A 13,535-nucleotide genomic window follows, 5' to 3' on the forward strand; every position below is an offset into this window, starting at 1 on the left:
AATTAATTAATAAAAATTAAATGAGTCTTATAGATCTATTAGCGTTAGATTTGGAGGATTAAAGAAGGATTAATAGAAGCTTTGCAAATGTCAGATACTCGTTAAACTGATCTATTTAATTCAGAATAATGATAAACGTAAGCGTATGGGAATTGTTAATTACTATTTTTATTATGTAATATAATGATCATTTATTATGTGTCGAGAAACATTTACTGCGCCTACAATATTTTTTCGCTTTTATATGTCGAGTATAATTTCCGCATTCTTTATTCTTTATTCTTTTTTATATTTCCGACTGTCGTACGGTATGATAGACAAAATGGAAAACTTAACCGACCCGTTCCAAGTTTGTTCATTTTACGCAAAATTCTCGCAACTTTACTATAATGCTAAACAAATGCTAAGGTTTATGTGACGTTAATAATAGAATGTCTTGAGAACGTCGTGTAAACTATATCACATAATTAAAATTAGTTTTATAATGCAACATTCTTTACATACAATAGTTATATAATTTATCATATTAAGATCATATTTCTTTGTTATAATAACGTGAGATCAATTAATTACCATCAAAATTCAGCTTATAAAAATAATTGAATAAATAAAATTGAATAAAGTTTCGCGGTGTATCGATGCAGGTGCATCATTCATTAAGTGATTATTATTAAATTCCTGAGAACAGCATGTAAGCGTTTCGCGAGCTTAGTCGGTCATGCGGCTTCCTAATTTTCTTAATTTTAAGTTACGAGGCCATCGAGTGCCTCCGAGCGCTGGTGAATTTTTTAATCTCGCACCATCCTCTTTCCCTTCGTAGTTTTTATTAAAAATAAGGCCGGCGCGCCGATAAGACTGCACCATGTCGGTCCTGGGTCTTGAGTTTAGTGTTGTTCCGCTATGCGAGCCAGCTGCCACACGAAAAACAGTGCCGTATACTCGGGCGTTCGCATAAAACGCCAAAAATTTCGGTTACTCCTCAGTCGTCCCTTTCCTCTCGTATTTCCTTCGATCGTGCAAACCCTACGAATATCTCTTCAGCCTGTTGACGTTGGGGAGGAAGTTGTTGATCTCATTTCGGAATTTACAAGCGCCACAGAATTTCGCCATCGATTAGCTCGAGTGTTGCAACGAAATTAAGCTTGCTTCGCAAAGTGCCAGTAATATCGTTATCACAAGCAATATTTTTGCGAACACAGAACTTCATTTTTCTCTGTTAATTCAGACTTTGATCTCTGTGTAATGCGGATGTCAAAAGAATGCTTAAGGAAAATGCAAGAATTCAACTTCAATAAAATGAAAGGGTGTATTATCTTTTATTATTATAATATTATCGAATACTAAGTATCTTTTTGTTATTGTCGATAAAACATCATTCATTAATTTATTATTATACTTAGCTTACATTTTATCTTAGCATTTTTGCAATTTATTTATTAATTGCTTTAGAAAGGATTGTCGGGTAAAAGGTTGTATTATATGTACATAAGTATATATATCTTTTAAGATTAAGCATTAATATAAATTAATATCTAATAAAGATTAAATAGATCAACAATGATCATCACGTTCCGTTTTAATTTATAATTTATTTTAATTTTTATTTTTACGTAAATTTTTATGAATATTTTAAAGTTAAAGAAGACTGTTGAAACATACAATACTATTACTATCTTTGTTAATAAAGATCGCACATTAATAAATTAATTGATATTTTCTAAATTTTATTGATCTTTTTTAAATTTTTTAAGATTATTTTATATTATCGCATCATTATGTTATCTTGGTTTTTACATTAGTGGCAAGTCGATCGCAAACTTGTTGCAACAGTCAATCTGAAGAATCATTAATTTTAAAATTGTTGCTTCAGATTGACTGTCTTACGACTTGCAACTAATGTAGAAGGAAATATATAAAGTTTTATGGAATGGTTCGCATGTTAGATACACTCGCTATGTCATTGAAATCGATTAGGTGACTTATTACCATAACCATAAGAAATCGATTTTTAAGATTCACTATCTCATATCGTGATCAGATGAGGATTTTCGTTTTAAAGCGCACATTTTGAACTGAACATTACGTACTCTGCTTTTTCCATTATGCAGGGTTCCCTCCTAGTTGCACCGTGTTCTCTTTTATGTACGAAATCTTTGATAAATTTGGAGACGAGTTTTTTTCAGCGAAAATCTGATTACTCGCTACTTTTTTTGCTAATTTTTTTTTTTTATTTAACGTTACTACAACATACTCCTAGATAACTTTTAGTTGAAAATGTCAAAGTACCCTTGAATTTAGCTCCGAAATAAGATCTCGTTTCTACTCCCAGCGTCTCGGAAATTTAATTTTACTTGAAGTGCATTACTACGTAATTCAAAATTTTGTTAATGAAAAATTAAGCAGATTGAAGACAAGAAATTATTAACGTAATTTTCTTAATAGCTTTAACAAATATGTTTCTTTAATGTTATGTAGTATATATTTTATTTGAGTATGAACGTGGAAGGCTGCCAATTTCACAAAGTCTGCGCGAGTGCAGCGTGCATGAACAATTGCATTTCCTCGTGTATTTATGCGACAGCGGAATAATCTGGTTACATTACAGCGCAGATTGCAAGTTGAGCACTTATGCTTTTTTCGACCTCAAAATGCACCGTCCCGGCAACTGCATTTACGAAACGGTTCTGATTTTATGAGCGACGTGCTGCAGTACATGATATATCTTTGATTTCACCTCGAGGGTATTCGAGCAAACTGCAGGCTGAACTTTGTTACCGTTGTTATATTATAAATGTGAAACGAAAGAAAAAAGAAGTTTTAAGATATATTGCTTCGATTATTCGCGAACATGCCGCGTGTTTCAGATTTACCGGCACTCTTCTCAAATAGGTACGAAGATACCGAGAAAAAAAAACAACGTAAGAGTAACTAATTTAATAGAACTCGGCGGCGCCCTTCACAAAATTAAATCGCTAATGTTTATAATACACTAGTTTACAAAGTTTTCTGTAAAAGTATATGAAGACTGTTTTTAGGATAATTTTTGACGATGAACCCAAAATTGTCGAAAATTGAAATATTTTCATCAGATTCGGTTCTTGAAATATAAGAAAAAATTTTTAAGTATATAGTATAAAGTTTTATCGAATTTAGAAAACAAAAGTGTTGAACGTCCAATTTTTATTTTTTATATACCTTTGAATCGGTTTTATGTATTAGAATTCAGCATTTTTTAGTTGCCACTTTTAAAAATTTATATTAAATTTAATACATTTCACGTCCCAAACGGTTCACTCAAATTTTTGTGTCAGTTTAACACAAGTTGAATGTTAGGAAGTAACACAAATATTATGTAAAAATTATTCAAAACTAGTTTGTAAACTAGTTGTATTGTTTGTAAACTAGTTTGTAAAAATTTTGCTGACATTTATATTTCTGCAGTGAATTGTACATTGAAAAAAATGTATTATTAATAAATATTTTTTTAAATATTTGTAAGTAAAAACATTTACTGAATATATTTATTTGATACAAGAATCATTAATTTGATTTAACTATCATTTTTTCATTGATTAAATGTTTATTTACTATAAATAAATATTTACTTACAAATATTCACAAAGATATTTATTAAGCTATAGTAAATTTTTTTTTAGTGTAAACAAGCGAAATATCTTAATCTTCTAATTTTATATTCCGAAGTTTTCGTTCCCATGATGAATGCTAATTCATTCATGTACGATGCATTCAAACGTGTTCGTGTTCGCATCGATTTTAGAAGATTAAACGACCGCATTCGATGGCGATTTTCCATTCGCGCCCGTGGAAACAAGTCGCGGGGATTATTAGGGTCGCGAATTGCGGCGAAGTCAATGTGAATCATCGGACGAATAAAAAAAACGCGCTCCGGACGAGATGGCTTGCGGGAAAATCTCCGCGAACGCAGAACTTTTCCAGGACGACGGGATTAAGCTCGGCGCGCCTCGGTCTTTCCTTTACTCCACCACGCAACTAGTAGCATTGGCAGCACCCCGTTCCTCGACGTATAGTTTCTTAAGCCCGAGAAGAGAAGCCCTACGAAGCTGAAGATGAAATTTCCACGGTGCGGTGAGAATATATGTCTTTCCGACTAAAGACGCTGAAAAATGTAACACGTTTCTCGGGAGATCGGTGTGCCTCCACCCACGCGTTGTATCACGAACCACTGTAAAAAAGCTGTTTTAAATTTTAATGCAATAGACGCAAAAACGTTCTCTATTCGCGATAATAAGGAAAACGTGCACATTCATGAAAGTGAATGCCAAGGCTGGGCATCTATTTGAAATACTTTTATTTAAAACACACTATTTGCAAGCGTATTTTGTATTTTTTGTTTTAGCGGAACCTATAAAAGTATTATGTATTTTGTATTTAAAATCGAAAGATTGAAAGCTTTTTTATCTTGTAATTCAAATAATAAAGTCAATTATCAATATTAGTATTTGAAATACAAAATACAAAATATTTTCATAACCTTTTGTTATTAATACTGAAGTATAAAATACAAAATACTTTTATATGTTCCTATTGAAATATATAATACAAAATATTTTCATGTATTTCGAATAAACACAAAATACAAAATAAATTATCTTACCAATACTGTTTTTCAAATAAAAATATTTCAAATACATGCCCAGTCCTGTTGAATGCGAAAAATATTCACACAGTGAAGACATCTTTTTAAAAAACTTTATTTTTAAAAAGTAAACATTATTATTAATTAGCAATTTATTAACGAAAAATAAAATAGACTGTATTTCTCAAAATTATTTTACTAACAAGATCATAATTAAAATATAATCATAATTATAATATCTTAATAATAAGCGAAAATAAAATTGTATTATTTGCATGCACAAAAAAATGTTTGTACAGTTGAGAAATTTAATTTGTAAAGTCATAAAACACAATTATTTTTGCAAAGTTCTTTATATTAGGAACGTACTTTTGTTAATAAATTACTAATTAATTTATTACGGAAAGAGTTATGACTTCAAAAATAAATCAATAATATAAAAATGCCGGTGCAAGCCCACGCGGGCTTGCAACGGTATTTTTGAGATATTTTTACTAATTAATGTTTGTTTATCACAAATAAGGATTTTTAAAATAATTTTTTTAAATAAAAATTTTTCCTATAAATGAACACTTTTTGCATTCTCTGTATACCTGCGGCATAGCGAAATTTCCAATTTGCAGAAACTCTGCAGAAAGAGTTAGCAGATAGAGTTAGCTTTTGATATTTGTACTTCGGAATATACTTTAAGATTCACGTACGTTGATAAAAGTCATGTGGAACATATAGGAACTTGACGAACTTGATCTCAGAGTGTTGAAAAAAAGAAGTAGTTTTTCCGGCAGAAATTGTGAAGCCTATTTCCTTGTCGTCCAAATATTTACCCGAATGAATGGCCTTTTCAAACTCCTGACGTACCTGGGCTGGGTTTGCCAGCTAAGTTTTCGGTAGCAACTGAGAATGCCCGACTACCCGGATATTTGCACATCCGCGTTAAATCACTAACACTAATGTATTTATGAGGGAGAAGTTAGACGAATCTCCATGCAATACGATAATTGAAATTACCGCACAAACCAGTTTACCGCCGGGAATTGCGGGCTTCTGCGTTCTAAATATTCGAAAGCCTCACGATATTTGTGCAGCTACGTAGAGAGTGCTTCCTAGTTGGTGCGACAACTGAGAAAATAAGTAATTCCTCGTTGCGGAATAAGTCACCTCATCTGTAAATGTGTTTTCTCCACCGCCGGCTTTAATCGAACGTTCTCTCATTGCGGATTTGGACAAGATTATTATTGTATAACAATATATATTGTAAATATAATTATTTTCTATTTCTATTATATTTCTTATTTATATTATTAGAAGATGCAATAATTTTCTTTTTTAATTTAAACGCTGGACAATAAAAGCAAAAATTTCTTGAACTCTGCACTCGATACGGTTCTTTACCCAAATTGCGAAGTTGTCCGCTGCTCAACAAGCGTGAAATGGCCGGACTCGACGTTTAGATCCATACGGGAACAAGGCGGAAATATCGAAATACGAAAGCAAACGCTGAGGCAATTTTACAAATGGTTGCACGAATACCGAATGTTTTCTAACAGTCGAACAGAAGAACACTGCGTAGTTTTACATAACTAAAATAAATATGTGTTCTTTTTATTTAACACGCACACGCACACACACACACACACACACACACACACACACACACACACACCACACACATACACACACACACACACAATAACTCAATACAAAAAATTTTTAAAACACTTTTATACAAATGATTTTATAGGGAAAATTATAAGACAATTTTTTGCTAGTTTTTTTAGACATATGACAAATCCAAGTGAGAAGAAAATTTTCTATTTTGTTTAGTTTGTTTTTTTACGTAAAAATTTCTAAATTAACAAAAACTAAAAAGACATAGTGACTTTTCATGAAAATACAGATTTTGAAATTTAAATTCTTTTTTAAAATTTAACTTTTGTTCATTTTCAATGAATTATAACTGCTTGAATTTTGAAGTATTTTATAACACTACAAATTTTTGTTTTAACCTAATACATATACGAAAAAGAAGCAAAGACGCGCGCGCGCGCGCCTTGAAGTCACTTTTAAAGGTTTTTTTTGAAATATTAAAGAAATTATTTTATTTATCAATTAAATTTATGCTAATAAAATCTAATTTTCTTTAGTAATAATGAAACAAGAAAAGTTATTTACAAGAAATTATATTTTTTATATCAAGTATAATTCAAATTTACACATATCTCAATTTTTTTAACATTAAATAATTGTTTTAATAATTATTTGGTCTTTTTAATATACATATTTTAAAATCTGTAATATATTCGATATGTCTTCCACAATCTGTTGAAACGAAGGTATACGAAGAATTTCAGAACATATTGTTTAAATCGGAGATCTTTGACAAAAATAAAACGCCACACTTTTGAATATTTGATACGAATTTTCCAAGTTCATCTGAAATATTCACAGTGTGTCCTGTAGGTCATTTCTATGAACATAAATATCTTGCGACGCTATCTTCAGAAAGCTAAACGAATATACCGTTTGCATTCCGCATTGCGTACTAAATCGGAATTCTTGGTATATATTCAGAATATTAAGAATATATTTAAGAATCGCCTGATAAATTCTGTCAGTTTAGCACACAGTTTATTTTGTAAATAATCCAAGAAGGCAAAGTTTTCTTTTGCAAGTTAAAGAAAATTTCAGAATTTATAATATATTTCAGATAACTGTTTTAATTATAATATATTTCATATAATGAATATATTTTATTGTTTTAATGAGACGGTAAAATAACACTTTAAACGATATGCAAATGATATGAAATATACCCAGTCGAAACAAACTAAAAGTAACGAAACATTAATATTATAATTTCGCACTCAACAATACAAATATAATATTACATATGGTATTACATAACAGTTACATTGTTAAGTGTGAAATAATAACATTGGTATTATTTAGTTCGTATCGACTGGGTAATTTCTCTTATGACTTAATATAAAGAGAACGCTTAATTCCTCATTATTCTTTTTTTAGCGTTTTTATAAATGCCATTATGCCGATGATGAAATTCAATGATTCCTTCACAATAGCGAGATTTATAGGACAGATATGAGAAATTCACGCGACTAACTATATTTAACTATGCCGAGCGAGCAGCTGCTTAGATACGTTTAGTTTCCGATAAGCAAGTCCATCATTCGGTCAATCAAAGTTTGCTCGAAAGCTCAACTATTCGGCCGACGAGATTGCCAAGCGAATATGCCATGTTCGCTCTAGCCGGAAACGACCACTTGCGTGCGTAAATCCGGGATTCCTACTTGGCATAGCCGAACATACCGCAGTAATCAAAACCGTCTCGCGCTTACATATGCAGCAGTTCACTTTCTCGCACGCCACCTCGGTCCTGAGAGAATGCATCGTGTGCATTATTTAGATAGTGGATGAAGAAATTAATTCTATGGCTCTGAGCATAAATGAAATGTTCATCGGACCTTTGTCTTGTTTAATTTTGCTGTGTATTACAAATATTTTGTGTTAAAACTGATAAAATTGTTAAAATTTTTGTGTGCAATTTTTAACATACCTGAGTTTAATTTAATATCCTGTAATTGTGCAATTTGAATTTTGTATGTTAAATTGATATTTAATATTCCCTAGTGTTAAAATAACACACATAATAACAATTTATGTGAATAACGAAAATAATGTAAATTCTAAATAAATAAAATATATTAATTTAATATAAGTTTACTTTTACTGAAGAAATAACACTTTTCCAATGTTTTTTCACTTACAAATTGTGTTAGTGTTACATTTTTTGTATTAATTTTTTACATAATATTGTGTTACTTCCTAATATACTCTTATATTAAATTAACACAAAAATTTGAGTGAACCGTTTGAGACATGTGGAATGTGTTAAATTTAACACAATTTTTCCAATTTTATATTATGAGAATTTATGCTTTCAAAATAAAAGGATATCAAGTATTTAACACAATCTAATTTTGCAGACATTAATGTATAAAATTAAAATAGAATATTATAAATAAATTAATATTGTAGGAAAAGCTTTCATACATTTGAATGACGCATATACGATAATTTTTGGAAGAAGACGAAGCATGTAAATTTGACCTTTCTTTCTTTTCGAGATGCAACGGAAAGATGGAAATGCAACATTCACTCCTGGAATGGAAACGACGTGTTAGCCAAATAAAAATAGCTTGCCTTCATTTGTAAAGTGACATTAGGTCGCGCCATGGCAGCGCACCTTGCGCTATTTTCATATTTTACAGGTAGAAAGTAGACTCTATAAAAAGGTGACAGAAAACTTCTGTGGCAGAGGAATGAATTTGCTGTAGGATCGATATTATGATTATTTATGAACGCGGTGTTTTGAAATAACGGGTTTTCGTAAAAACGTAATTTTCATCGGCCAACAACCGTACAGCGATATCCTGATAACGCGTATAGTGATTCATTGGAAATGTAATTGATTTCATGGGCGAATATTATTTCGGGTTGCGATATTTATATGATGTATACCATATGGTGCGGCGTTCGTCATTAATGCAGGTGCAAAATGGATCGTGCTTTTCGATGTGAAGGCGTAACGGCGTCATAAAAATTCTCGCAGGTGAAGATTTATGTCGGTCTTTTTGACCCACTCTGCCATCCCGCGCAAAATGATGCATTGATCTCTCCCATGACGCCAAGCGATGTGCCCAACCGTAGCGTTTGCGTCAGGGTCAACGAAATTTTCACCGCGATTTATGATCAATGGGTTTCGGTCGGGTTCAGATTTAGTCGCGAATTAGAACGACATTTTATATTTTGTAATACGGATCAAAGGTTAATCTATACACGTAAATCTATGCATCTCTCATGTGCATTTTCAAATATATAGTTTTTCTTCTTTTCATTTAGCCCAAAATTTTGTTCATGCGTCAAACGCATATGAAATATACTGCATTTAATTAATAAAAAAAAAAAAAAAAAAAAAAAAAAAAAAACAACAACAAAACTGCACAGTTTGTAATTTCGTTTTCTCCGCGAATATCCGCAATTTGTACTGACACAACCAGTAAAATTTTTGAAATCTGATTGCGGTTGACACACCTTTACATGTATAAGAACACTAATGAAATCCTGCGGTCCGCGGCGATGCCAGCAGATGGGAATTTCTCGGAATTTCACTAATTTGCGAAATGTCATGGAATTTGGCCACGTGGTCATACCACACGTGTCCGATATCTGATCGATTAGTTGCCAAAGCCAGCGTTGGTTTGTGCACATGTAAGCTTTTAGCGGTTAGAATATTAGAATTTCATTAAAGGTGCCAATCTTCTATTTAAATCTATGTTTATTTTCAGACTGAAGGATGAACTTTGACTTTCTAATATATATAAGGAATTTCTACAAAGACATATTTTCTATATTTATATTGGAAATTTTTATGGATATACGTAGTTTTTACATATAAAGAGACATAATTTAAATTTCTGCACGAATAGAATTATTTTGCTAAAGTAGCTAAAAATCTAGATAGATGTAGATCTACAAATAATTTTGTTGGAGTACCAAAATAATTATGTCGAAAATTCAAGCATGATGAATAATGTTCCAAAAAGTTTTGACATTCTAGCAGCTAGCTTGAACGTCCTACATAATTATTTTGATAATTACAACAAAGTTAGTTACAACAAAATTATTCCTAGACCTGTATACTAACTAAATTTGTATATATTTTAACAAAACCGTTTTTGTCGTACATCTTAACCCTTATAGGGACTTATGCGTATCTTTTTTTCATAATATAATAGCATAATATAATAGCAATATATTTATGATAAACATTTTATAAAAATTATTTTTTTACAATAATAATTTCTGTAAGTGATAGAAAAGAAGCAAAATTCAATGTAACTGATAAATTCATCAAGTATCTTTCAGTTTTCAAATTCACTGTTTAAAATTTTTTTAAATTTGATTTTAGATTCATAATTAGCGACCAAGAAAAATTTTTTAAATATAATTTCAAAAAATGACACTAATATAAAAAATTTTTGCGTTATTTTGAATTTCTAAAATTCAACTTTATATTCCCGATCAGCAGAACTTAAAAAGCATGTTGTTAAAAATCTGTCCGTTAGAAAAAATATACCTCTAGAGATAAGGGTTAAATAAATTAACTTTATTTTTCTATAAGTCGTATTTATAATTCTTGTTACGTAATAGATTTAGCGATTATCAACTATAGAGTAGAATACGATTGAAAAGACGTATTGCACATTACACACATGGATCTTCGATCCACACACTCGGCAGCTCTCTCAGCAGTGTGATGAAGTTGCCAGGTACGGATTAAATCGTCGCTGTCACTGTGCGCAAATTCCGACGTGAGAAATCAAGTCTCGGATAATTAACAAGCCGAATCGAAAACTTCTAATAGCTTCCATCTCTGGCTGCTTCGCGGGATTACTGAGTCTACGCACGCGGAAATTTCGTGCGAAGCGACGGTCGGCGGTGTTGTATATTCCGTCGCACAGAAGTTTGCACGAAGATTGCAAATGTAAGCGCGTGTCTATATATGTATATCGGCGAAATTCTTGCATCGTTGCGTTTTAGATTCGACGGAATCGAACATTTGGCGCGAGTTAGTCGAAGATGAATTCAAATCAAATTTCATGACGACGAGGAGCTGTCACGAATTTCCGGATTAGATGAAAACGGACAAACGAGCCAGGCAAACGATAGTTTATCATTTTCGACGATAACAATCTCATTAAAATAATGTTTCAAGAAGTGAATTATGGGAGAAATGATGAACCTGAAATGTGTTATATTGTTTTTTAAACAAGATTCTTAAAATTTCTAATCTTAATAGCGTAATAAATATTAATAGTAGTATAAAAGTTATCGAAATAACATTTTGACAGGAGAACAAAGTTAATACTAAAATAGATTAAAAATTGTTTACATTTACAGAATGTCTTATACCATAGCTCTTGCATAATAAAAATTTTTTATTTTTGTTAAAGCTGTGATCCTTGTTAAACTTTTTTTAAAGCAGTTGTCTTCTTTATACCAATTGATTCGTTTCATTATTTTGTGCAAAAAAAGTATTAATTAAGATTACCAAAAGACGAATAGTTTATGAGATATTTTATATTTTATAAAATAAGTATTATATCAATGTTTCAAAAAATATATCTCGAAATGGCATGGATTTAATGTATTATATTTATGGAGTATTTTGAGCCCAAAACAATAATTTTTCATCTCTACAAAATTTTGTTACTATAAACGCAAAGGGTCTAAAATCTATAAACATGAATTCTTCCAATCGTGTAGCTTTAATCACGTAACAGAAATCAATTATTTATCTATATCTGAACTAATCGACATTACGTCGTTATACAAAACGTCGTATTCAACGACATTCTAGCAATTAAAAGCCAACATGCGGACGGGATGTGATTGAGGGAAAGAATAGCGATTCCTGATTTGTCGTGTTATTTCTCGCGACGCGTGTCATCGATTTTAATCGAAGGTAGAAACAGATCGGCGTATAACGCGATGTTGAGTGAATATTTCAGTTTGTGGTTGAAACTTGGTGAAATATACAACGAACAAAGCAGCGGCAGCCGACAAAACACACAAAATACGATTCCGTGGTTTTTGCCACCGCGAACAACGATTCAGGCTTGTTGGATAAAAGGGAGAGGAAGATTTTTCCCGTATACATATATTTTTCCGCATGCTTGTGGTTGCGCGTGAATCGCTATCGCGGAGAGGGGAGGGGGGGGGGGAGAAAAGAGCAGTCGGAATTAAAGAAGTGGAATAAACTTGCAAATGCCAACCACTTTCCATCTTTATCACTTCCCGCTGAATACAAGTGCGCCGACTTAACTATGCGTGGTACAGGTCGCGAGAAAGGGATGGAAAAAATATGGCAGGAGGGTGGAGATTTTTCTTTTCTTTCACGTTGCGTTCATTGTCGCATTTTTAAAACGCTTGTGGTCACGAACGCTGAGTAAATTGGACGCCGTGGTTGGACTATTAAAAGAGTTTATTTACAAACTGAACTTAAATCCATATTTCTAGAAAGTGGAAAGGACTATTTCTTCCTTCCTATATTTTACGTCTATTTTTTTTCTCATCGACACATAGTAGATTCCGTGTTTTCTTTCAAATGTAGATAGTGAAGTAATAAGTTCCTTTCAACCAACCATTTGCCGAATCGATCCGGTGCGATTAGAAGCGTGCTCTTAGAGTGACTGAAAATAAATTTGTCACGCGCTCGATACACGTATTTTCTAGGGAACCAGATTGCGGAGTAGTAGAGGATAACAGGCGGATAAAGCCGATGTATGCGCTATCAATCACGTTGCCGTTGGTTGCCGTTGCGCATCACTCTTTGCGATGAGTAGTCACTCGCAGGCGACACAATCGTGTCGTTATCGCGTTACACACTGTGTCGTTGTGATTTACGGGCAACATCGCATCTTGACAAGTTTTTACGAAACAAATCTCGCGACGACTAAAATATCAGGGCATTTCTTGCATTTATCTATCGATCCTTCGTAACGTGGAATGATAAAATCTTAATATATAAATGTTCAGTTTTCCGCGAAACATTAAGTTGGTGTAAAAGTTCTCAACTCAAATAGTAACATAGTACAAATTTCGATCAGTTTTTTTATTTCTCGATAAATAATGTTTTTTACTTTAAAAAGGATGCTTTTTAAAAAGGTCTATAACTTTTTTTCAATTTTCAAAGCCAAGTTTTTCCTCAATCCAGTTTTCATCTAATTTTCAGAACTTCACTTTGAATTTTTTATGTAATAACGCAAATATGTAATGATATTAAATATTTAATTTAATTTAAATTTTATAATTTTTATATTAAAAAAACTTTTAT

At 31.9% G+C, this 13,535-nt stretch overlaps 1 protein-coding gene across 2 annotated transcripts in view; it reads left to right on the forward strand.

Moving 5' to 3' along the window:
* LOC108691908 (carbonic anhydrase-related protein 10) overlaps positions 1 to 13,535 on the forward strand; it is a 166,477-nt gene that overhangs the window by 72,404 nt on the left and 80,538 nt on the right. The gene's annotated exons all lie outside the window — the stretch shown is intronic.

Source organism: Atta colombica, unplaced genomic scaffold (assembly GCF_001594045.1).
Source record: "Atta colombica isolate Treedump-2 unplaced genomic scaffold, Acol1.0 scaffold55, whole genome shotgun sequence".
In the NCBI taxonomy this organism is placed as follows: Eukaryota; Metazoa; Arthropoda; class Insecta; order Hymenoptera; family Formicidae; genus Atta; species Atta colombica.